Source organism: Euphorbia lathyris, chromosome 1 (assembly GCF_963576675.1).
Source record: "Euphorbia lathyris chromosome 1, ddEupLath1.1, whole genome shotgun sequence".
Classification (NCBI taxonomy): domain Eukaryota; kingdom Viridiplantae; phylum Streptophyta; class Magnoliopsida; order Malpighiales; family Euphorbiaceae; genus Euphorbia; species Euphorbia lathyris.
The window spans coordinates 18,680,956-18,704,503 of NC_088910.1; the positions used below are offsets into that span (position 1 = coordinate 18,680,956).

A 23,548-nucleotide genomic window follows, 5' to 3' on the forward strand; every position below is an offset into this window, starting at 1 on the left:
CAGATTGTATGGATTCAGTGATAATGATTGGGGAGGAGATGTTGATGATAGAAAAAGCACAACTGGTTTTGTGTTTTTTATGGGAACTGCTGTTTTTGCTTGGAGTTCTATGAAACAAGCAATTGTTACACTTTCAACATGTGAAGCAGAGTATGTTGCAGCAGCTTCTTGTGTTTGTCATCCAATATGGTTGAGACGGATGTTAAAAAGTTTGAAGTTTGCTCTAGATGGAGCAACTGATGTTTTTGTTGATAATAAGTCAGCTATTGCGTTGGCTAAAAATCTGATCTTTCATGATAGAAGCAAACACATTGACACCAAGTATCACTTTATTAGAGAATGCATTGGAAGGAAAGAAATTCAACTCAAGCATGTACCATCCAAAGATCAAGTTGCTGATATTTTTACTAAAGCTTTGAAGTTGGAAGATTTCAGCAGATTGAGAGCTGTTCTTGGTGTAACTAAGGGATAAAAAATTATAAGTTTAAGGGGGTGTGTTGAAATAATAAACTTATAATTAATAGAGTCTTTAATGTGGTTCAGTGTATTATCCAAGAGTCATTTCTGTATCTGTATTTATAGAGTGTCCAAGAATCATTTCTGTATCTGTGTCTGTATCTATATTTATAGAGAGTTAATGTTGTTTACTAAGAGTCATGTTTGTAATCTATCAATACCTATCAATACAAGTAGTAAGATAAGAGAATTTTCTTCCATCAATTATACTCTTCCTCTGTTACCTTTAAAAGTTTATTTATTTGATCCAACAGCAATCGATTGAATCGAGCTTCGAAAACTAGATTCACCAAAAATTCAATGCTTTGTGCTTAATAACAAAAAAAAATGAACTGTTACAATCTATAGTTTACAATAATTAATTAATAAAAAATGATATATCTATATGTGGACAAAAAGAAGACTTATGTAATATACGAGGAAATATATAAATTGGCACGAGACAGTTTCATATTTTTTTTACTAACATGACATTTGTTTACCTATTTTTCACCTCATGTATGTGTTGAAACACCTTTCCACAGGATTTTGATTTGACAAAATTAATTAAGTGAAAGTAAATATTCTATAACACACTAAGTTTAAATGCTTTGATTTAGTGTTACTAATGTGTTTGTTCAATGTTGAGTTTATAATTTATCATAAGACATAAAGATCATAAGGCTCAAGCCCTATATGGAAATCAAGGCCCAAGTCAAACAAGCCAAAGATCACTCAGCCCGCGTATCTCCAAAACGTCGCCGTTAAAGTGATGAAACGCATGCTGAGTAAAGAAGGATCGAGAAGATCCACGTAGACAACTTCGGTATGAAGCTGCTGAGCTGTCTCGACAAAACGTGCAAGACAGCTACTGACCATAAGACAGCTTCTAGACAAAGTATTTCCTCATTAGGTAAAGGTCAGAAGACACAACAAGCTGTCTGGTTGACATTTCCCAAAATGGTGGAACATACTGACTCACTGACCGAAGAACAGAAGACGCTGGAATCTGATTGGCTAACGAGAACTGCTGGCAGACTTAGTGAAAGCGACCTGTAGCCGTTTCTCTCCAACGGTTATTTCGAAATTCGAAATAACCAGAAGCTCTCACAGCTCTCTAGAAATAGTCCATTCAGAATCCACATTCTGCAGAGAACTTTGAGCAAGAGCCGCTACGCTGACCAAACGTATACAAAAATTCTCCATCAAAAGCAAAGCAAAGTTCTTACACTACAAAGTCTATTCATTTGTGTAAAAGTCTAGAGTGATTGTTTTTCAATCATCTAAGGTGTTCTAGCAATTGTTGTTTAGGACAAAATCTTTATCATTTCTAGAAGTAGAAAGGAGAGGCTGGGTACTCGGTTTTAAGTACTCAGCGGAGAGATTAGGATTGAGTAGAAGTATAGAGGAAGGTACTCTTATCATACTCAATTGCTGATATTGTAAAAGGTTTGAGGCTCTACCTTTAAAGAGCTCAGTAGAGGATTTGAAATCTCGGAGGTGTTCCGGGGACAGGACGTAGGCTTAGAAGAAGCCGAACCTGGATAAATCTGCTGAGTGAAGTATTTCTAAACCTTAACTCCTTATTCATATTGCTTGCTTAAAACAAACTAAAACTGACCAAGTAAAAGAGGTCAAGCTGAGTTGTGCGCTACCAACGAGAAGGTTCAGGAATAGACTCTAAGTGCTATTTCCTGACCTAAGCAACGAAGCTGTCCTAGTCACTAGTTGACTAAGCCAGTGTCTTGCTGAGTGGTAAGCGCCGCTGTTAGATAAACTTTTCTTGAAGAAAAGAAATCTGCCCAACTTATTTTAAAAAAAGGTAAAATAGTTCCTAACCCCCCCTGGAACTATATTTGCAACCTTACAAGGGACTAACAGTATGCCTTTTCAGTTTAAAAGGCATAGTTTTAGATGTTTAGTTAGATATCTCCTGTTTGTCTTTTACAGCTGAAAAGTAGCTTTTTACAAAAGCAGAGAATGTCTGCTTTTTGGAAAAGCATCATTCTCCAAAGGCAAACATCAAATAGGAACAACAACCAGCAAACAAGAACAACAAACAACAAGTAACCAAACGGACCCTAAGAATTGATGCAGCGAGATTAATCGGTTTGATGGTGAGAATTGAATGATTCTCGATCTTGATTGGTATGCGATTCAAGAGATTCGTTTGAATCTATAGAAAGGCTTTCATAGAACTCGTCTGAAGTTGTAGATGAATCACTGTGAATTGAAATATTATCGTCTCTTCCTTCTTCTAAAACTTCATGATAACTGCCATGAAACCAATTTAATTTACATAACGTTGAAATTGAATTAAAATGTAATAAATTGTATGTTTTTTTTTGTTTTTTTTTATTTCATGATTGTAGTTTTTAGGGTAATTAATTTATTAGTCCCTATATTTTGACAAAACACACTGTTTAGTCCCTGTATTTTCAAAAACACATGGTAAGGTCCCTAACCTTTTTCTCAGTGAACTGTTTAGTCATTTCGTCTGTTTGTTAGATTTTTTTACCGTTTATGACTTCGGAAATAACTAAATTACACTTTACTATTTACCTTCAAACTTTAGAAGAGGAAATCCAATTTAGAAGAAGAAGTTATTTGTATGGAGAACAAGAAAAAGAACAGACCCAATGCTTACGAATTTGAACGATTAAGGAGAAAATCAAGAAGAAGAACACTCAAAATTGATTTCAGATGCATTAGAGTTTAAAGGAAATAAAAATAAAGGAAAAGAAGAATGCAAATCCAAATTGACTAACAAAATCTTTATGAGAGTCTAACTGCATGGACTAAACAGTTCACTTAAAAAAACGTTAGGGACTAAATAGTTCATCGAAAAAAAGGTTAGGGACTTTATCATGTGTTTTTGAAAATACAGGGACTAAACAGTGTGTTTTGTCAAAATATAGGGACTAATAAATTAATTACCCTAGTTTTTATAGAATAAAGGTTCAAATTGGCCTTCAAAATTGACATGGAGGGTCAATTTAGCCCAAATCAATTTTTGAGTATCAATTCAGCTCTTAAAGTTGGTCGAAAAGGTCAAATTAGTCCCAGATCAAATCAGTCACAAAAATATAATTTATTTTTTGATACCTGAATTTTATCATGTTTACATTTTGATAACTGAAATCTATTTTTATACTTAAAAACTATTATATTCGGCGCAACTGCATAACGTTTTGGCTTCGACGCATTACTTTATACACCGGTGCATAATATCTAATTTTAGATAAGAATTAATTGGATGTAATATTTGTATGAATGTCCTTAGATTTTGGTGATCTCACGAATATTTGTGATGAGTTTGGTTTCGTTAGCGATTTTTAGATTATTGAAGTATTCTAAATTTGGGAAAGAAAACACAAAACAGATGAAGCTTTCCAATAGAAACGGTATGCTTTTAGCTTATACGTCTGCTTTTTTCGTTGGTCTTGCCTCTTTCTTCATTTGTAACGGTAAAATTTCAATTTCCTCCATATTTTTCTCCATTTTTATCGCATTTGTGATGAAATTTGTCGCAAATGTGACAACAGTTGTCGCATCTGCGATAGGAGCAATTTTGTCGCAGATACGACAAGAGCAACTTTTGATGCGACAAAAATGGAGGAAATCGGAAATGACGGGTTCAACGAGAAAACATTCAACTAACCAACAACATACTTGAATAATGTGTATGTCAAATGAAGAAAATACTTACTTCAAAAAAAAAAAAATGAAGAAAATACTTACATGAACTTGAATAATGCATAAATATGTTTAAATCTTGGGTTGATTTATTGAATTTTGTTGTAAGAATTTGAAAGAAATGAAAAGCAGAAGAAGATTGAGGGAAGTCAGGGTATTTTTGTCCAGAATGGATCAAAATATCTAATTTGGTAATATGAAAGGGAAGTGTGTCACATATATTAATGAACCCTCTCAATGAGTTAGATTAGTAATTAGCCATGTTTAAAAGTTTTTTATTAATGAAATAATTATATTAAGTGATAAAATGTGAGAAAAATAAATAGAGGTAAAAATCGCACTGATAATATTGATTTGGACTAAATTAACCCTCAATGCAAACTTTAAGGACCAATTTAAACCTTTATTCTTTTTTTTTAATGCTTTAGATGATTTTATTTGATTAATTTTTTACGTGCATGAAAGTGTTTATGTGTTTCAATATGTGAGTTTTTCGAACTCGACTTTTCATTTGCAAATTGTGTCAAATCTCTGTATTTTCATGTGGACATTTATAGAGTCCTAAACCTACAGTGTCTAATGAACATATTATTCAACTACACTATTACATTTTCAGCCATTGACATTGTAGTCAACATTTGGACATAAGTCTTATGTTTATATACATACAATTAATGCATTGTATTGATGACTTTTATTTTTTCAATAAATCATAAGGTTACCAACATTGTATTTCTTGTTTTTTTTTAATTATAAATATTTTATCCTTTACCATAAAAGTTAAATGCAATTAATAGTTTTGTTTATTTTTTTTGTTTGTGAATTTGACGCGGACATCCTAACTGAGATCTCCTAACTGAGATCTCTGATCACAGGCGCTCTGGCGAATCCCCAGACATCAGACCTACGGAGGTTATACCTAGGAGGGCGGATCCCCAAGACAAGCAAGTGGGGCGAATCTAGGAGTACGCAAGGAGGCGTATCAACATCTACCACGGGCGGATCTCTAGGTTTACTTCCTCCCGAAGTAATTCACCAACAACCCTGACAATCCGTACCTGCACCAATGTACTATTTGTCGGGACGGATCACCTATTTTACCCTTTTAGGGATAGCCTTATTGTAACCCTAGTAGGGGTAATCCTTGTCTTTTGTTATCATTAAGGGGAAGTATTTAAACCCTCATTTTGTAAGAATGACGACAACTTTTAATCAATCAACTCTTTCTCTTTGAGAATTCAAGGTTTAATACCTTTTATCTTGGGATTCACTCCTAGTTTAGCTAGAGAAGAACATCTTTGTGGGTTTACGATTAAAACCTCCATTTATCGCTTTCAATCTGTATCAGTTGGTATCAGAGTCGATCGTTTCCTGACCCGAAACTTCTTTTGGCAATGGTTCAACCCCGACAACCGCAAGATTCCATGGAAACCAGTGACCGGAGGTATGAAGAGCTGAGGGAGCACCTCGCGGAGCAGATCCAAGCCAGCCATGAACGGCAGAGGCAAACCGATCAACGGTTCCTAGAGCTAACCACCTCCTTAGAAAACTTCAAGCTGGAGCTTCTAGCGTTAATCCGACCAACCGCGGGAGGATCGACCCAGAGAAAGGAAGGAGCCCTTGAACAACCGCTTCCACAAATGGGTCCTAGGGATCCTGAGGTAAGAAGACCCAACTTTGTCATTGTGCATAATGCTGATAGTGATAGTGATGACTTTGAGGGTATCGGAAATGATGATACCGTTAGAACTATGAGGGATGTTGGGCCTGTTGACAACCGACGTGTGGAGGTTGCTAGGGGATACCCAGGTCTAGGGAACTTTGATAGAGATGATGCCTTTAAGCTAAAAATAGACTTACCGTCTTTTGGAGGCGAACTGGATATAGAGGGGTTCTTAGACTGGCTATCGGAAGTTGAACGTTTCTTTGAGTATGTTGGGATTCCTGATGAGAGGAAAGTAAGGCTGGTGGCGTATCGCCTGAAGGGTGGCGCATCAGTTTGGTGGGATCAGATGAGGGAAGAGAGAAGAAGAGGGGGCATAGATCCGATTCGATCTTGGCTACGGATGAAGGCGATGTTGAGGGAGCGGTTCTTACCGCCAGGTTATGAGCAGTATATTTACAGCTCCTACAGGGGATGCTCTCAAGGGACCCGAAGTGTCCATGAGTATACCTCAGAGTTCTTGAGGCTATCAGCAAGGGCCAACTTGTCTGAAACTGAAAGCCAAAAGACCTCTAGGTATCTAGAAGGGTTGAGATACAACATCCAGGATCGTATTGGCACACAGATGGTGGTTCGAGTATAAGATGCTAGGAATTTAGCCCTCAAGGCTGAATCCCAACTGACCGGGAGATCCAGGAGATCCGCCACTACTGAGTATACGCCTGGAGGAAGAGATAACGTGAGGTCTTATGACAAAGGCAAGCAGGTGGCGAGTGCTAGTGGGGCCAAGGTTAACAGTGTGGGAAGGGGATCTGTTGGAGATACTAGGCCATACAAGGAAGCACCTATACCACCTAAGAGCAACAATTCGTATGCGAGGTCAGCACCTTTCAAATGTTTTCGGTGCAATGAGCCAGGCCATAGATCCAACGAATGTCCTAGGAGAAAGAGCGCCAACATGGTGGAGAGATATGAGGATGACTATGACGAAGGGAATGAAGTATTTTGCGAACCCTTAGGAGAAGATGATGATGAGGCGGATGAAGAGAGATACGGCGTTTGTTAGTCTCCAGCCGGGTAGAGGGGGATCAGAGGCACCGCTTATTCAGGACCCGCTGTCTTGTGAAAGGTGGGCGATGCAATGTGATAATAGAGAGTGGGAGCCAAAAGAACATTGTGAGCAGCAGCGCCATTCAGAAGTTCGGGTTGTTAGCGGAGGCGCATCCCGACCCTTATAGAGTGGGATGGATCAAAAACGTGGGTGAGCTTAGGGTGACCCAGAGATGCAGGGTACCCATTGTGATTGGTGATTACAGTGATGAAGTCTGTTGTGATGTGGTCGATATGGATGCTTGCCACCTATTGTTGGGCCGACCCTGGCAGTTTGATAATGATGCCATCCATGCAGGAAGAGAGAACACTTACAGATTTGTGAAGAATGGGGTGAAGTTCGTCCTTACGCCAATGATGAGAGAGCCAAAGGCCGATGAGAAATCTACTTTGGTAGTCTGTCCTACACACAGATCGTTTGTCAGCGAATGTGAAGAGAGCCAAATGGTGTATGTGGTAATGGTTAAGGCGAATCACGAATCCGCCCAAAGGGATGAAAGGGAGATGCCGAATGAAGTGACCCGCCTACTTGGCGAATATCAGGATCGGTTCCCTAACGAACTGCCAAGTGGGTTACCACCTTTGAGGGACATCCAACATCATATCGATCTTGTGCCCGGGGCTAGTTTACCAAGCCTCCCACACTATCGAATGAGCCCAAAGGAGAATGACATCATGAGATAGAAAGTGGAGGAACTCATCGAGATGGGATACGTTAGGGAGAGTATGAGTCCTTGCGCCGTTCCAGCTTTACTTACACCGAAGAAGGATGGGTCTTGGCGGATGTGTGTTGACAGTAGGGCTATTAATAAGATCACCATCAAGTACAAGTTCTCGATTCCAAGGTTGGATGACATGCTGGACCAACTTGGCGGATCTCGAGTCTTCTCCAAGATTGATCTCAGGAGTGGTTATCATCAGATACGAATCCGATCTGGGGATGAGTGGAAGACCTCCTTCAAGACGAGAGATGGATTGTATGAATGGTTAGTTATGCCATTTGGGATGACCAACGCCTCCAGTACTTTTATGAGACTGATGAATCAGGTGCTTCGCCCAGTGATTGGGAAATTCGTAGTTGTGTATTTTGATGATATTCTGATTCATAGCCAGACCTTGGCGGAACATGAGGAACACTTGCGGACCGTATTTGACCTGTTAAGGAAACACCAGCTATACGCCAATACCAAGAAGTGTGACTTTGTCATGGAGAGCCTGGTTTTCCTTGGATTCGTGGTCAGTGGGAATGGAATCCAAGTTGATGGGGAGAAGGTAAGAGCCATCCGAGCATGGCCCACTCCGAGGAACGTGGGGGATATCAGGAGTTTTCATGGGCTAGCAACGTTTTATCGCCGATTCATTAAGAACTTCAGTTCCATAGTGGCCCCGTTGACGGAATGTTTGAAGAAGGGAAGGGGGTTCGAGTGGGCGGACGCCCAAGAAGAGAGCTTCGCCTTGATCAAGGAAAAGCTGAGTACAGCGCCAGTGCTGGCGTATCCCGATTTTGATAAACTGTTTGAAGTTGAGTGTGATGCCAGTGGAATTGGAATTGGTGGTGTCTTGATGCAAGAAAAGAGGCCCATTGCATACTTCAGTGAGAAGCTCTGTGAGGCACGGCAAAAGTGGGCAACGTATGATCAAGAGTTTTATGTTGTAGTGAGGGCGTTGAAAGTATGGGAACATTACTTGGTGGGAAAAGAATTCATCCTCTACACTGACCATCAAGCTCTCAAATACCTGGGAAGTCAGAAGCAACTTCGAAGCTCCATGCATGCCCGGTGGTCCGCCTTTATAGATAAGTTTCCCTATAAGCTTATCCACAAGGCTGGAAAATAGAACAAGGTGGCAGACGCCTTAAGTCGAAGGGTGTCACTAATCAAGACAGTTAACCTGGAGACCGATTGTTTTGAACACATCCGAGGAGAATATGTGGCGGATCCTGATTTTGGTAGTATCTGGGAAAAGTGTAAGAACCAGCATGGAGATGGAGCGTATCACCTGATGGATGAGTATCTCATGAGGGGCAACCAACTTTGCCTACCTTGCACTTCCATTCGCGAGAAGGTTGTTCGGGATCTACATGGCGGATCCCTGGGAGGGCATTTTGGGTGAGATAAGACATATGAAGCAGTGAGTTCCCGCTATTTCTGGCCCAAGATGAGGAGAGATGTTGCCTACTTAGTAGAACGATGCTATGTTTGCTAGACCGCTAAGGGGCGCACTACAAATGCGGGCTTGCAGTTACCTTTGCTTGTACCAAAGACCATATGGGAGGATCTGTCCATGGACTTTGTCCTAGGATTACCCAGAACTCAGAGGGGCATGCACTCCATCTTTATCGTGGTTGATCGGTTTTCAAAGATGGCTCACTTCATACCATGTCGCAAGACTAATGATGCCTCAGCGACTGGTAAGCTATTCTTCAAAGAGATTGTCAGGCTACATGGCGTACCTAAGAGCATTGTCTCGGATCGTGATACGAAGTTCCTCAGTCACTTCTGGCGGACATTGTGGGCTTTGTTCGATACGTCTCTGAAGTTTAGTACCACCGCCCACCCTCAAACAGACGGGCAGACAGAAGTGGTCAATAAAACCTTGGGAAACTTACTGCGCAGCAAGTGTAAGGATAAGCCCAGGATGTGGGATGTGGTTCTAGCCCAAGCTAAGTTCGCCTACAATGGCTCCGTACATTCGGGAACCGGAAGATCTCCATTTGAGGTTGTATATACAAAGACCCCGAATCATGTCCTTGATATAGCCCATCTTCCTCAAGGAAATGCGACTGCCAACCAGCTAGCCAAGGATTATGTACAGATGCACCAAGAGGTGAGAGAGACTCTTGAGGAGAGAAATCAGAAATTAAAGGCTAAGGCGGATGAGCACCGCAGGGACCTACAGTTTGAAGTTGGAGATGAGGTTATGGTATATTTGGGCAAAGAGAGACTCGCCAACGCTGCAAGTAGCATGCTTCGGCCTAGGAAATACGGGCCATATAAGATCACCAAGAAGGTCAATGCCAATGCCTATCATATAGCATTGTCGAACTGGCTTGGTAAAATCTCACCAGCATTCAACATCCGTGACCTTAGCCCATGGAAGCCGGATGGTCCTTTGGAGTTCAAACAGGACGAATCGGTGCCGAGTTCTTTTAAAGAAGGAGAGAATGATGCGGACATCCTAACTGAGATCTCTGATCACAGGCGCTCTGGCGAATCCCCAGACATCAGACCCACGGAGGTTATACCTAGGAGGGCGGATCCCCAAGACAAGCAAGTGGGGCGAATCTAGGAGTACGCAAGGAGGCGTATCAACATCTACCACGGGCGGATCTCTAGGTTTACTTCCTCCCGAAGTAATTCACCAACAACCCTGACAATCTGTACCTGCACCAATGTACTATTTGCCGGGGCGGATCACCTATTTTACCCTTTTAGGGATAGCCTTATTATAACCCTAGTAGGGGTAATCATTGTCTTTTGTTATCATTAAGGGAAAGTATTTAAACCCTCATTTTGTAAGAATGACGGCAACTTTTAATCAATCAACTCTTTCTCTTTGAGAATTCAAGGTTTAATACCTTTTATCTTGGGATTCACTCCTTCTAGTTTAGCTAGAGAAGAACATCTTTGTGGGTTTACGATTAAAACCTCCATTTATCGCTTTCAATCTGTATCAGAATTACTATACCTAGCCACTAATTCCCACACTTAGCCTCGGGAAAAGACCGAAATAACATTTACTCAAATTTCAAAATTCTCAAATCCTCTCAAACAACCGAATCTCTCTTTAATCTAATCCAGACAAATTTATTAACGAAAACATGGATCGGGGGAGGGGCGGCAAAAGAAAGGGACTTATGCTACGTAATTTTGTTTGATTTGGATGATTTTTATACGTTTTTTGAATCGGAGATGTCTGTTTTTTGAAATCGGAATCGCGACACGGTGCGTACGGCCACCACGATGTCACCTCTGGTGCGGCGTATGAACATCACGCCACACCACAGGTGACGGCGTGATGGCCGTGCGCCTCACCATAAGCGACGACATGATGTTCATACGCTGTCTGTCACGTCCGTGTCCTTAATTTTTTTTATTTATTATACCCCAAATCCTAAGTTATATTATATTCGTTTTAGGATTCGTCGATTAATTGAGTGTTACGGGTATAGTTTTGAGGGTAATTACACATTTTTGTAATAATTATAAGTTTAGGGTAAGTTTTAAAAGAAATTAGATTTTTGGAGGACCAAATTGAGTAATTAACCATTCACATCAAGGTATATATATAGGTTTATTTCAGAAATGAAAATCATTTTGATCAAATTCAACCCTCTACATTGTTCTTGCTCCTCCATTCTCTCTCCATTCTCCTCCATCTTCCACCACCCACCAAAACAGGGCAGCTCCACCGTTTTGGGTATTGCCCGAGATCTAACTGTCCAAATCACTTCAAATTTTAACTGGAGAGTCTAGACAGATAGGAGCAACGTCTGACTGGAGGGATTTAGTTTTTGAGTTGTGTACAGAGAATACGGGCTAGGCAGATTGAGAGGCAGATTTAGGGTTTTGTGGTGTTACTCTCAAATTTAGGCTAAGGTAAGTAACTATCAACTAGTATTTTGGTTTGCGTATATATACATATATTGAGCTTTAAAACTCCATGAATTTTTCTCCTAAGGGTTTTCATAGAATGATTTGTGTATTTGTTGTTGATTTTTGAGTTGTGTTCAAGGTTTGATGGAGATGAGTTTACAAAGGTGATTTTGGACAATTTTGATTCATACTTTTGATGTTGAATTGATTTTCTTAAGAGTTTAATTGTTATTTAGTTAAATTGATGTTGAATTGGTTTTCTTAAGAGTTTAATGGTTATTTAGTTCAATTGATGTTGAATTCATTTCCTTAATGGTTATTTAATCCAACCACATCTTGCCCAACCTATTTTAGGACTGTTACAGCTTCATACACAGCCTTTGTTACAGCTTCATACACAGCCTCACCGTATTCATTTCTCATCCTCATCATCTATTATCTCCTGCATTTTATCATAAACCTCAAAACATCATATAGGATAGGATCCTTAATTTGTAACCATTTAAAGCATTTATCAGATATGATATATACTAGAAATTACTTACCTGTAGCTGGCCTTCGATAGTTTGCATCTTCAATGGGTGCCAATTTCGATCCTTAAAATACTCTTCCCACGTTGAGCATAGTTCAACTGCTCTCTTATGCGTATAGCCTATGGTGATGAGACGTAAGATGTATTAGTGGACTCCATTTCAGGTTATCGCCTTCTCCTTCCTCCTCCTACAAGAACAAAGTAGGAAACAAAAATGGAAAAAACAGAGTCAATCATATAGTATCAAAAGCAATGAGAAATCAAACGATCAGTATACTCACAATGCTAGCAAAGAGAATGAGGATTAGAAGAAAACAGAGAAGGAAATAATATGGAGTGTAATGGTCAGAAGAAGTGAGGAATTAAGGAGGGGGTTTCAATGGCGCATATGGATAGGCGGTAAGCTGCACAGAGTAGGAGAGATGTCATCGTTCTCTCCGAGCTTCTATATATACCCTTAGTAAGCTGCACAGAGTAGAAAGCATAACAAAGGGATATTAAATGTATGGACTGGTGTACCAGTCTAGAACTTGTTACCAGTTCCCCATTGGCACACAAGCCCCTAAAGAGTAAATGAAGAAATTGAAAAATAAAAATAAAAATCAAAATCCTTGTATTTGTTACAGTATACAACTTAAGTACTTTTTAAATTCATTATGCAATAATTTTTGTATACACTTAATAAACCAAGACCTACAACAGAAAATACTTAGGCAAGAGTGCAATGCAAACGTTTACATAAACAGAAATCTTAAAGACAAAATAACAATCACTTCCTTAAGTCAATTCTTAAAAGGATGGAAAGAACATCCATTACCTCCATTTTGTTCAAAATACTACTCTGTTTTCCCCAATCCCTTTGTAACTAGATTTTCTCCAAGATCATATTAATTTCATAAAAATTCACAAGTAAAATCAAATGTTGGAATAAAGAAAATGTCATTACTCAGTCATGGTCCGACTGAAGGAGGGGCCTAGTAATGTATAAGTGTAAGAGTATGATTGAATTATATACTCATACTTTGGGACTTATACATTACGAAGCACATCTGATGGAATTTCCCTCTCAATAAAAATAGGCGAAATTTCACAAGCATTATAAACAAGAGCATAACAAAAGAGCATAACAAAATCAACATTATCATCCAGTTAATCAGAAATCTAACACACTTCAATATATATATATATAGAGAGAGAGAGGGGAAAATCATATGCAAGTAATTATCTTACTTGTGATAGTAATCATCAAACACTCATCGCCATTTTTTAAATGTGTCGCTAGGGAGACCTTTGTAGTCCACAACATCAGCAACATCCCAACTTATCTTTCCATCCTGATACAAACAATCCAAAGTTGTTATACACTGCAAGTTGTACAACACAAATTACTCATACAAAAACTAGTATGCAAACTAACTAACCATAATAGATATTCGAATTTTATTAGAAAGCAAGCTATAATTCTAATAAGGGTGTTGTATTATATTTATGAATGTGTTTTCTTCTTCAAGCTATTCTTAAACTAATACAATAAAGACAAAGAGAGCTTCTCCTTTTATAGACCAAAAGCATGAAGGAAAGGTGACCCTCCACTAACAAATTGAGACTAATCACTTTGCAGTAGACAAGTGTTTGTTGATAATGGTAGGGATTATTTTTTAATAAAAATTAGAAGCTAGGACTCATAATGTTTTGGCAAAGTATCATAAAAAAGGTGATGTTGATTGTGGAAGCCAAACTAGCTACATATATACAACAGAAAGAGAAGAGGAAAAGAATATTCGAACACACAGCACCAAGACCATTAATTTCTTGGTTATAATTTATGGTGGTAGATTAGCTTGGTATTGGGATGTGAATGCTTTTGAACCACAATGCCATAGCTAGCCTATTTTAGTCCTTCTGCTGCCCCACTCTCCAAACAAAAACATATGGCCTCACTCATGCTTTATGGGTTTCTACCGAAAATACTAGATAATTATAGTGCAATCATTCCTTTTTATATTTTCAAGTTTTTTTTTCAAACTGACTAGTTGCAATTTCAAACACCAATCTCTGTGCAGATTTTATATAACCTTAAATCATGCCCATACTTCTAGTTAACTTGAAGAACAGTTACGAAAATAGGACCCTTAAACTAAAAAATAGTATGCTTGAAAAAAAGAGTATCAAATTAATGAACTCGTACCAAATAGAAAGATATGAGAGAGGAAATCAACATCCACCCGATAGTGAAGTCATGGGCAATTTTGTTTTTTTAAAAAGAAGATAATAACATACTCTCAAAACAATAAGATCAAATCTCATAGGCCTATTATTTTATCAATTAAATGCACAAACTGGTTCATTATATATATTTCAGGAGATACTCGCCTAGAGTAGACTTCCTCAGTTGTTCCAGATATCAACATGACTATCGCTAGGGCACATTAGAAGAAACTAAATAACCAGAAACAGGGGACAACATCTCAATGCCACAAGTAACAACCACTACAAAGGAGAAAACATATATCACCACTCTTATGTACATCAGCTCAATTTCAATATCAATACACTTAGAGTGATCATCAGAATAAAGAGAACAGGCTGATACCCTATTATGATCCATATTGGTACCTAACAGTTCAAATTCCAGGTTTCTCATAAGATGTGTACCAATGAATCCTAAAAGTAATGAAAAAATACTCTCTAATTCACTCAAAATTCACCAATAAGAAGATTTAATATAAGAAATCACTTACTCCAGATGAGAAGGCTTCATGCACTGCACACACAATAAAGTAGATATTTCCATGACATCAGGGTTGCCTACCATCGTACCCTAGAGCTTTCTCTCTATACACAGAGAGAGAGAGAGAGATTCCTTTAGGTTAACCCGATGCAAAATTAACTTAGGAGAATCAAAACAGAAAATAGAGAAACAAAATAGAAAGTAGGGAGATATAAGCAACAAGAGTGATACCTGAGAGAAAACAAAAGTTGCCTATACAGCAAAAAGATTGATTGTTTCCGACCGCCTTTCCAGGTTAGGCTTAAACCTTTATCTGTGACCGATTGTGAAAAATCTGGTGAATTCGATTGGGATTGGGAAGAAATTGAAGATGACCTAGAATTGGAAGAGGGGATCACGAATGGTGGGACTTTCTTTAGACTTACAATAATTGTTTTAGTTAGGTTTTGTGAAGCACTTCCCCCAAATATTTAGGGGGAATTGAATTGGACAAGTCAAATATTTCAGGGGGAATAGATGGCGCCTATAATTTGGAGTTAAACTGAGATAATATTTAATTTTAGTTTTTATAATATTATGTATTCTCATTATAATTATGGATGATACTTTTAACCAAAATATTTATATTCTCATTATTATTTTTTTATTTAATGAGGATATTTGTAAATAAAAATCTGAAAATTAAAAATGTTTAATTATTAATACTTAATGATATTATTTCCCTTCATTATACCTATCTTTCAGTGAGAATATTTTTAGTATCATTATTTTCTTCTCATTATAGATTGTTTTTCTTGTAGTGAGGTGCGATACAAGTGAACATTTCTGTACTAGTGATTTAAGGCTAAATTTGACCTTTCCATTGAGTTGAATTTCTTTAAGGGTTTTAATGTTATTTTGGTTCAATTAGTGTTCAATTAGATTTCTTTAGGGGTTTAATTACTATTTTGGTTCAGTTAAGTTCAATTGATGTTGAATTGAATTTCTTTAAGGGTTTAATGATATTTTGGTTCAATTGGTGTTAAATTGGATTTCTTCAGGGTTCAATTGCTATTTTGGTTCAGTAAATGTTGGATTTCGATTTATTGATGATTGTAGTAAAGTTTGATCTATTTGATGAGAAAATGTATACAATTGAAGTTTGGTTGGATTTTGGGTAAAGTTTGTATCCATCAGGAGTAGTCCGGACAGGTGGCTTGATATTGAAGACCATGTTTAGTGACGAACATGACCTGTGTACACAGTCTAAAGACCTAGTCGGGTATTGGCAGCGAAGTGTTGGGTAAGACCAATACGGGATTATGCATGATTAAAGAGACATCTCGATTATGTTTGCGTGTTGTGGATTGATTTACGGGGGGATACTCGGTGATAGATACGATATTGAATTTGATTCGAACTTCGGTTTTTAGTAAATGTTTATATAAGAATTATTACATTTTGATTAAGTTTGATTTGAGGTTATTGATTAAAATTCTATTTTAATTGGATGTTGTTTACAAGTTAATAAGTTTAAGGTTTGGTTTGGTTAAATGTTTTCACAAATGTATAAATATAGCTATTTTACGTAAAAACTAGTTTCTATAGTTGATAGTTGGTTACTGAGATTTTTGTCTCATATTTTCAAATGTTTGAATGTTTTTAGGCGAAGAAGTACGAGGTACTGAGGGAAGTGTTCGATATTAGGGCGAGGATTGGATACGACCACGATTGTCCAAGTCGTCTTCTAGGGTATTGCATACCATTTTGAACATGTGGATATAGGTTTGTTTTTTTGTGATTGTGAATATTTAGGCACATGAGTTTCCAATTTTGAAAGGATAAAGAAGTTGTGTTATGCAATATTTTGGGTTGAATGTCCAATTATGGTGTTAATTTGTGTGGTTGGGCAAATTAAAAGTTAACATGTTAGAATTGGAGTCATTCTCTATGTTTCAAACTCATTTTGGTAAAACGCATGAGAAAATGATTCGTAATTGGAAATTATTAGTGATTTTCGACCTTTTACAAATGTAAAAGTATATTATAAAAATGTTTCTAAGTTCAGATAAGATTTGTATTTCTTAACTTTTGATTGTGAGATGTTACTTCCGACTCGTTCACGTCTGTGGTAATATCTCACTGTCATATCCGATTCTACTTTGGATCGGGTTTGAAACCGTCACCTGTGGTGAGGCGTGATAGCCTCACGCCCTCACATAGGTGAGGGCGTGATGCCCATACGCCCGTGTGGCGAAATCCTAATTATTATTATTATTTTTAGTTAATTTAATTTAGTTAATTTGTGTTATTTTTATTTTATTAATTTGAGTATAATTTGTTGGGGTTTAGTGTCCTATAGACAATTGTTCTAGGATATAAACTTAATGTAAATTAAGTGTTATTTATATCATTTGTTTTAATGAGATATGATTTCATAACTATATAAAGGCAACCTCTTTTAAGAACTAAATAAAGTCTAATAAAAGGAAATCCCTAAGTTTGTTTAAAGTGATTATAAAGTGTTCATACAAGCATGAAGTGAGACGAAACTTTATAATAAACTAACAAACTTAAAACCACCCCAAGTCAAGTAATATGTTTAGGATTGACATATATATCATTGCTGAGACTTGCATGTAATAATGTCTTCTGTCGAGACAGAAAGCTGATCTCACAAGCTTCAGATATGCAGATATCTGGACAGTTACGTGGATCCAATGAAAGGGAGTTCATTAGGATTGGGGACCCAACTTGAGATAACAGGATGGGTAGATTCATCATTGTCACCTGTTCATCTCATTGGTATTAATAGGTATAAGTAATCCTCAGACTCAAAGGAATGTTAATTAGTGATTCTGAATTATGGAATGTGATGCTTTGATTCTGTTGTAACACGATCCATAACAGAGATGACTCTGGGGTGTGAACGGCAGACGTTGGGTATCACAGGAAATAATTGCAGGATAATTATACATTGGATTGAGCATTTGTCACTCCCGATAAATGGGAGATACGTCCAAGGATCGCTTGTGGAAGACTTGACTCTAAATCCGTGCAAGGTGATAGCTTAAGACTTGAAATGCAGATTTCACTTAACCTATCTAATTGGAGTTAACTCGGCCTGTACAAGTAAAACGAACGTCTCGCTATATGTGACTTGACATTATCCATAGTCATAAGATTCAGTTCAAGGATGTAGTTGATAAAGGATCGAATTATACTGTAACTAATACGGAAAGGTCAACGACAGAATCAACCTGTCTTCTTATAGCTCCGGGGGAATGTTTCGGATTTGCTAATCACATTTCGCGTACTCATTCCGTTATGCAAAGATTAAATATAATTCTGAGAAAATTAATTTAATAGTTGCATACGGCTAGAAGCAATAAGAACCTAATGGGTCACACATAAGACTTGGAGCCCAAAAGAGAAACAGATATTAATTAATTGATGGAAGCCCAACTGAGTCCACCAAGGTCCAGTAAATAGAGGGGGGCGATTTTTATGTATTAAATGCATAAAGAAATTAATTTGATTTTAAGCAATCCTAATTAGATTATGATTGTGAATTAAATTAATTAAAAGATAAATAAGTTAGGAGGTTTAATGAGATTAAATTGCTCCTATTATTATCCTAAAACGTTATTATTATTATCTTTATATTTAGATATAATTATAGATAATAAATAAGAATTATATTCCAAATTAAATTGTTATTCAGTAACCTAATTCTATCTAACTAGGGTTTAGATACAAGAGAGTATATATACCCCCTCTATATGTAAATTTCGGCCAACCCTAGTCTGCCGTAGAAAGAGAATTTCGACCCCCATAGTTGAGGACGAGATCATTCACCGCTTCCCCCCGATTCAATTGATTTTCATCTCTTTCTCTTATTCCTTGATCTTGTGTTGATTTATTAGAGGCAATCTATTCTTGATTGCTTTTACACGGTTGATATCTAACTTGATTTTGGATTGTGTTTTTGTCTTGTGCTCGGGAACTTGGAGTAAGAGTTGTGGGCACTTCGATTGCAACGGTAGATAGAACTTCAAAAGGTATTTCCTTCTATCCCTCTTTATATGAAATAACGATTAACGGATCTTGGGTTAGTGGAAAAATGTTAAAATTTTTATATTTCCGCTGCCATACGTTAGCCTATTTTCCATCATAATTTTTATTTTGTTAATTTTAGTTTGTTTAATTTAGTTTAACTAAATTTTTATGTTGTTAATTTTAGTTAAATTTAGTTGTTGTAAATTTTATTTTGTTTAATTTAGTTTAGTTAAATTTTTATGTTGAAAATTTTATTTTGTTTAATTTAGTTTAACTAAATTTTTATATTGTTAATTTTAGTTAAATTTTTATTTTGTTAATTCTATTTTATTTAATTTAGTTTAGTTAAATTTTTATTTTGTTAATTTTAGTTAAATTTAGTTAAATAATGTGGTCAATATGTGCAGATGGAGAGGGTGAGTGTAGCCGGGAAATCTATCCCACCATACGAAAAGGCGTGGTGTTGATATATCAGGCCGTAGACGGAGAGCGACTGAGACGCAGCAGTTGCGGGTGGCTCAGATAGATCAGCCTGTGTTGGATTAGCCCGAGCTGGGGGCAGAGGAGTCGGATGATTCGGGAGATCGATATCTTGGTCTTTACGTTGTCGATGAGTATTTTTAGGAGAGAGTCGTGGTGCAACGATGACAGGGATCTGATGGTGATGATGATGATGATGATCATGTGCAGTCGACCCAAGGCTCGAGCAGACAGCGCAGAGGTGGTCGATTTGCTAGTACAAGTATTTTTTATAGTTTTGTATTATTTATCATTTCAGTATTATTTTTAGTATAGTTTAGTATTATTTATAATTTTAGTATTATTTATAATTTCATATTTTTTTAGTTTAGTATTATTTAAAATTTAGTATTATTTATAGTTTAGTATTATTTATAATTTTAGTATTATTTATAGTTTAGTATGATTTATAATTTTAGTATTATTTATAGTATAGTATTATTTAAAATTTAGTATTATTTATAATTTTAGTATTATTTATAGTATAGTATTATTTAAAATTGAGTATTATTTTTTAGTTTAGTTTAGCATTATTTAAAATTTGGTATTATTTAAAATTTAGTATTATTTATAATTTCGTATTATTTTTAGTCTAGTTTAGTATTATTTAAAATTTAGTATTATTCATAGTATAATATTGATTTAAAGTTTAGTATTATTCATAGTATAATATTATTTTAAATTTAATATTATTTATTTCAAGGACCAAAAAACAGTCCAAAGCTACTAAGAACCGTAGCTGGATTGTTTTAGGGCCAGTGGAGGGTGGTCCCAGTGATGGTTCCGTGATTCCTAGTTTTCTAGGACACGTTGCCTCACAGATGTTGGGAAGGGATTATTGATCGTATCTTACTTGCTATACCAGATCATTAGCATGTGACACATTGGAGGGATGGTATCGAGGTACGACACCCGATGTAAGAATAATTTGCTCAATAAATTATTTTATTTATTATTTTTAACCCTAACCCTAAAAAACATTCAGTAATTGTATATGTGTCATGTTTACAGCTGAGGGATATGGTAGAGAGGACTGGGTTGTCTCACCTCCCATCCACCATGTTCAAGAACCTGGATGCGCCTCTGATATCTGCGTTCGTGGAGTGGTGGCAGCCCAATACGAACTCCTTTCACATGCCGTTCAAGGAGATGACTCTTCTTCTGCACGATATATGGCAGATTCTAAGTATTCCAGTGCACGGTCAAATGATATCCGATGCATGCAGTGCTGAGCGGCTGCAGGCCATGTGTATGATGATGTTTGGGGGTCACTCAGCAGGAGTTGCTATCGTCATGCCTGCATTACTGGACTGGTGGAGGTGTTTTTGCAGATACTATAGAGAGACTTACCCACCCGGAAGGGGGGGGGGAGGACAGGACTCGAGCCACATCGTGGATATGGCTTTTGTTAGGATCTACCTTGTTTGTCGGCAAGAGTGGCGATAGGATCAGGCCGTCCCATCTCCAGGAGGTTCAAAGTGGTATCAAAGGGGAAGTTGGACGTTCTTGGGGGTCTGCTACACTTGCCACCTTATATCCGCAGCTGGGGATAGCGAGTAGAGGAGAGTGCTCGGGTATTTGTTGATGTTTGACCCTCCTCTAGGTTTATTATTATTTTTTATTTATTATTGGTTTACATATGTTTGTTTTCTAATATTTAATTTTCTGCAGTGGGTTAGCCGTTTGGCACGCATCACTGAGCGGGCGATCTCACGCCTGCCCGATGAGGATGAGGAGGCTCCACCTATTAGGACTGATATGGAGCAGTTTATGGATGAGTGGCACCGGGCGAACTGATATCTGTTGTAATATACTAGAACTTATTGTTTTTAAAACACATTTGAAAACATATGTAATACTGCATGTATATTAATTAATTGTAATGTTAATTATTTATATTTAAAACTAAAAGGTTAATAATTATAATCCACAATAATCTGCAATAAACTACTAATCTGTAATAAACCACTAATCCGCAATAAACCACTAGGTTGGAAACATATTTTTTTCCTCTCTCGACACGCGGGCGTGAGGAAATCACGCCTCACCATATGGTGAGGCGTGTGGCTATCACGCCTCACCTTGTGGTGAGGCGTGATACACACACGCCTCACCACTTGGTGAGGTGTGATTTACACACGCCTCACCATATGGTGAGGCGTGATTCCCTCACGCCCGCGTGTCAGGAGCGGAAAAAATTGTTGAAAAATAAAAATTGAAAACTAATTACTTCTTATTCAATTAGATAAGAATACAACAAATAACTTTATGCACTCTATTTTTTTTTTTTGGTATACTCACCCTTCAAATGAAATAATATGCTCTTTATATAGAGCTTGAAACAAAAAAACATAGACACACACCACAAAACCAAATCAAACTTACAACCACACATTAATTATTATTTTTTTACTACTATTTTGTTCCACCACCTACCTCCATAATGCATTGACAAATGCATGTGAATTCACATTATTACAATAAATGTTCTTTGACTCATCTATGTAAAACATGTCTCCACCATTAGTTGAATATTTATTTATTTGTTTTATTATTATTTAATCAAATTAAGTTTATTATATTTTAATATGTCCCCTTAAACTTAATTCTCTGTAACTTCCAACCAGACTCTCAACTGACTGAATATATCGTACTTCTCTACGGCTTTGTGAAAATATCTGCAATCTGATCTTGAGTTTTCACATACTTCAGCTTCACCTGCTTCTGCTTAATGCACTCTCGAATAAAATGATACCTCATATCAATGTTCTTACTTTGATTATGAAATACTGGATTTATCGCTAATGCCAGTGCAGATTTACTATCGATAAAAATCTCTGTCGGATCATTTTGAGTCATCTAAAATTCTTCTAGCAATTTTCGGAGCCAAATCGCATGACACACACATGAGGTTGCATCAACATATTCAGCTTCACAGGTTGACAATGTCACAATCGCCTGCTTCTTCGAACTCCAAGTAAATACAATATCACCCAGAAAAAATACAAAACCGGTTGTATTTTTTCGGTCATCCTTGTCACCGGCCCAATCACTATCACAAAATCCAACTAATTTGAAATCATCAGCTTTTGAATAAAGTAATCCCAAATTAGTTGTACCTTTCACGTAACGGAGAATTATTTTTGCCGCGTTCCAATATGACACCTTTGGAGCTTCCATGTATCGACTTGCTACGCTGACTGCATAGAGAATATCCGATCTCGTACATGTCAAGTATTTGAGACTTCCGATCAAGCTTTGGAATAATGTCGGGTTGACTCTGTCTCCACCTTCATCTTTTGTCAACTTGATTCCACATTCGACTGGCATGCTGACGGAATTACAATTTTCCATCTTGAACTTTTTTAAGATCTCCTTTGCAAAACCACTTTTAGAAATAAAAATTCCATCATCATTCTGCTTCACTTTAATGCCAAGATAATATGACATCAGACCAATGTCAGTCATCTCGAACTCACGAGCCATTGTCTTCTTGAACTCCTCAAACATCTTAGGATTGTTCCCTGTAAAAATAAGATCATCCACATACAAAAAAACAAGTAACATATCTCCATTTTTCACCTTTGCATATAGGGCATATTCATGTGGGCATTTGACAAAACCATTTTCTTGAAAATATTTGTCAATGCGACTGTTCTAGGCTCGTGGTGCTTGCTTGAGACCGTAAAAGTGCCTTTTTCAATTTTAGCACTTTATTTTCTTGACCTTTCACAACATACCCAGGTGGTTGCTGGATAGAAATTTCCTCTTCTAGATATCCATTGAGAAATGCAGATTTCACATCCATTTGATGGATTCTCCACCCACATTGAGCAGCTACAGAAATTACGAGTCTGATACTTTCCATTCTGGCAACAGGAGCAAAAACTTCATTGTAGTCAATTCCGGGTCATTGACTGAACCCTTTCGCCACCAATCTTGCTTTATGTCGAACAATTTCACCGTTTGCATCTTTCTTTGCTTTGAACACCCATTTAACTCCAATGGGTTTACCGGCCGGAAGTGATGTCAGCTCCCTTGTTTTATTTTTCTCAATCGAATGAATTTCTTCTTCCATGGCTTTTCTCCATTTTTCATTTTTCATTGCTTCTTCTGGATCTGTTGGTTCATCATTAACAAAATGACAATAAAGAGTTAATTCATAATTG

The 23,548-nt window shown here is 37.2% G+C and overlaps 1 long non-coding RNA gene across 1 annotated transcript; it reads right to left on the reverse strand.

The window, feature by feature from the left end:
* Positions 1 to 4,237: 4,237 nt before the first annotated feature.
* Positions 4,238 to 15,243, reverse strand: LOC136223658 (uncharacterized). Its single transcript, XR_010686068.1, has 6 exons — positions 15,054 to 15,243; positions 14,833 to 14,926; positions 13,322 to 13,425; positions 12,373 to 12,556; positions 12,105 to 12,279; positions 4,238 to 12,001 (listed from the first exon to the last, which is right to left on the reverse strand). It is a non-coding gene; the product is annotated as an uncharacterized lncRNA (long non-coding RNA).
* Between the last annotated feature and the right edge of the window lie 8,305 nt (positions 15,244 to 23,548).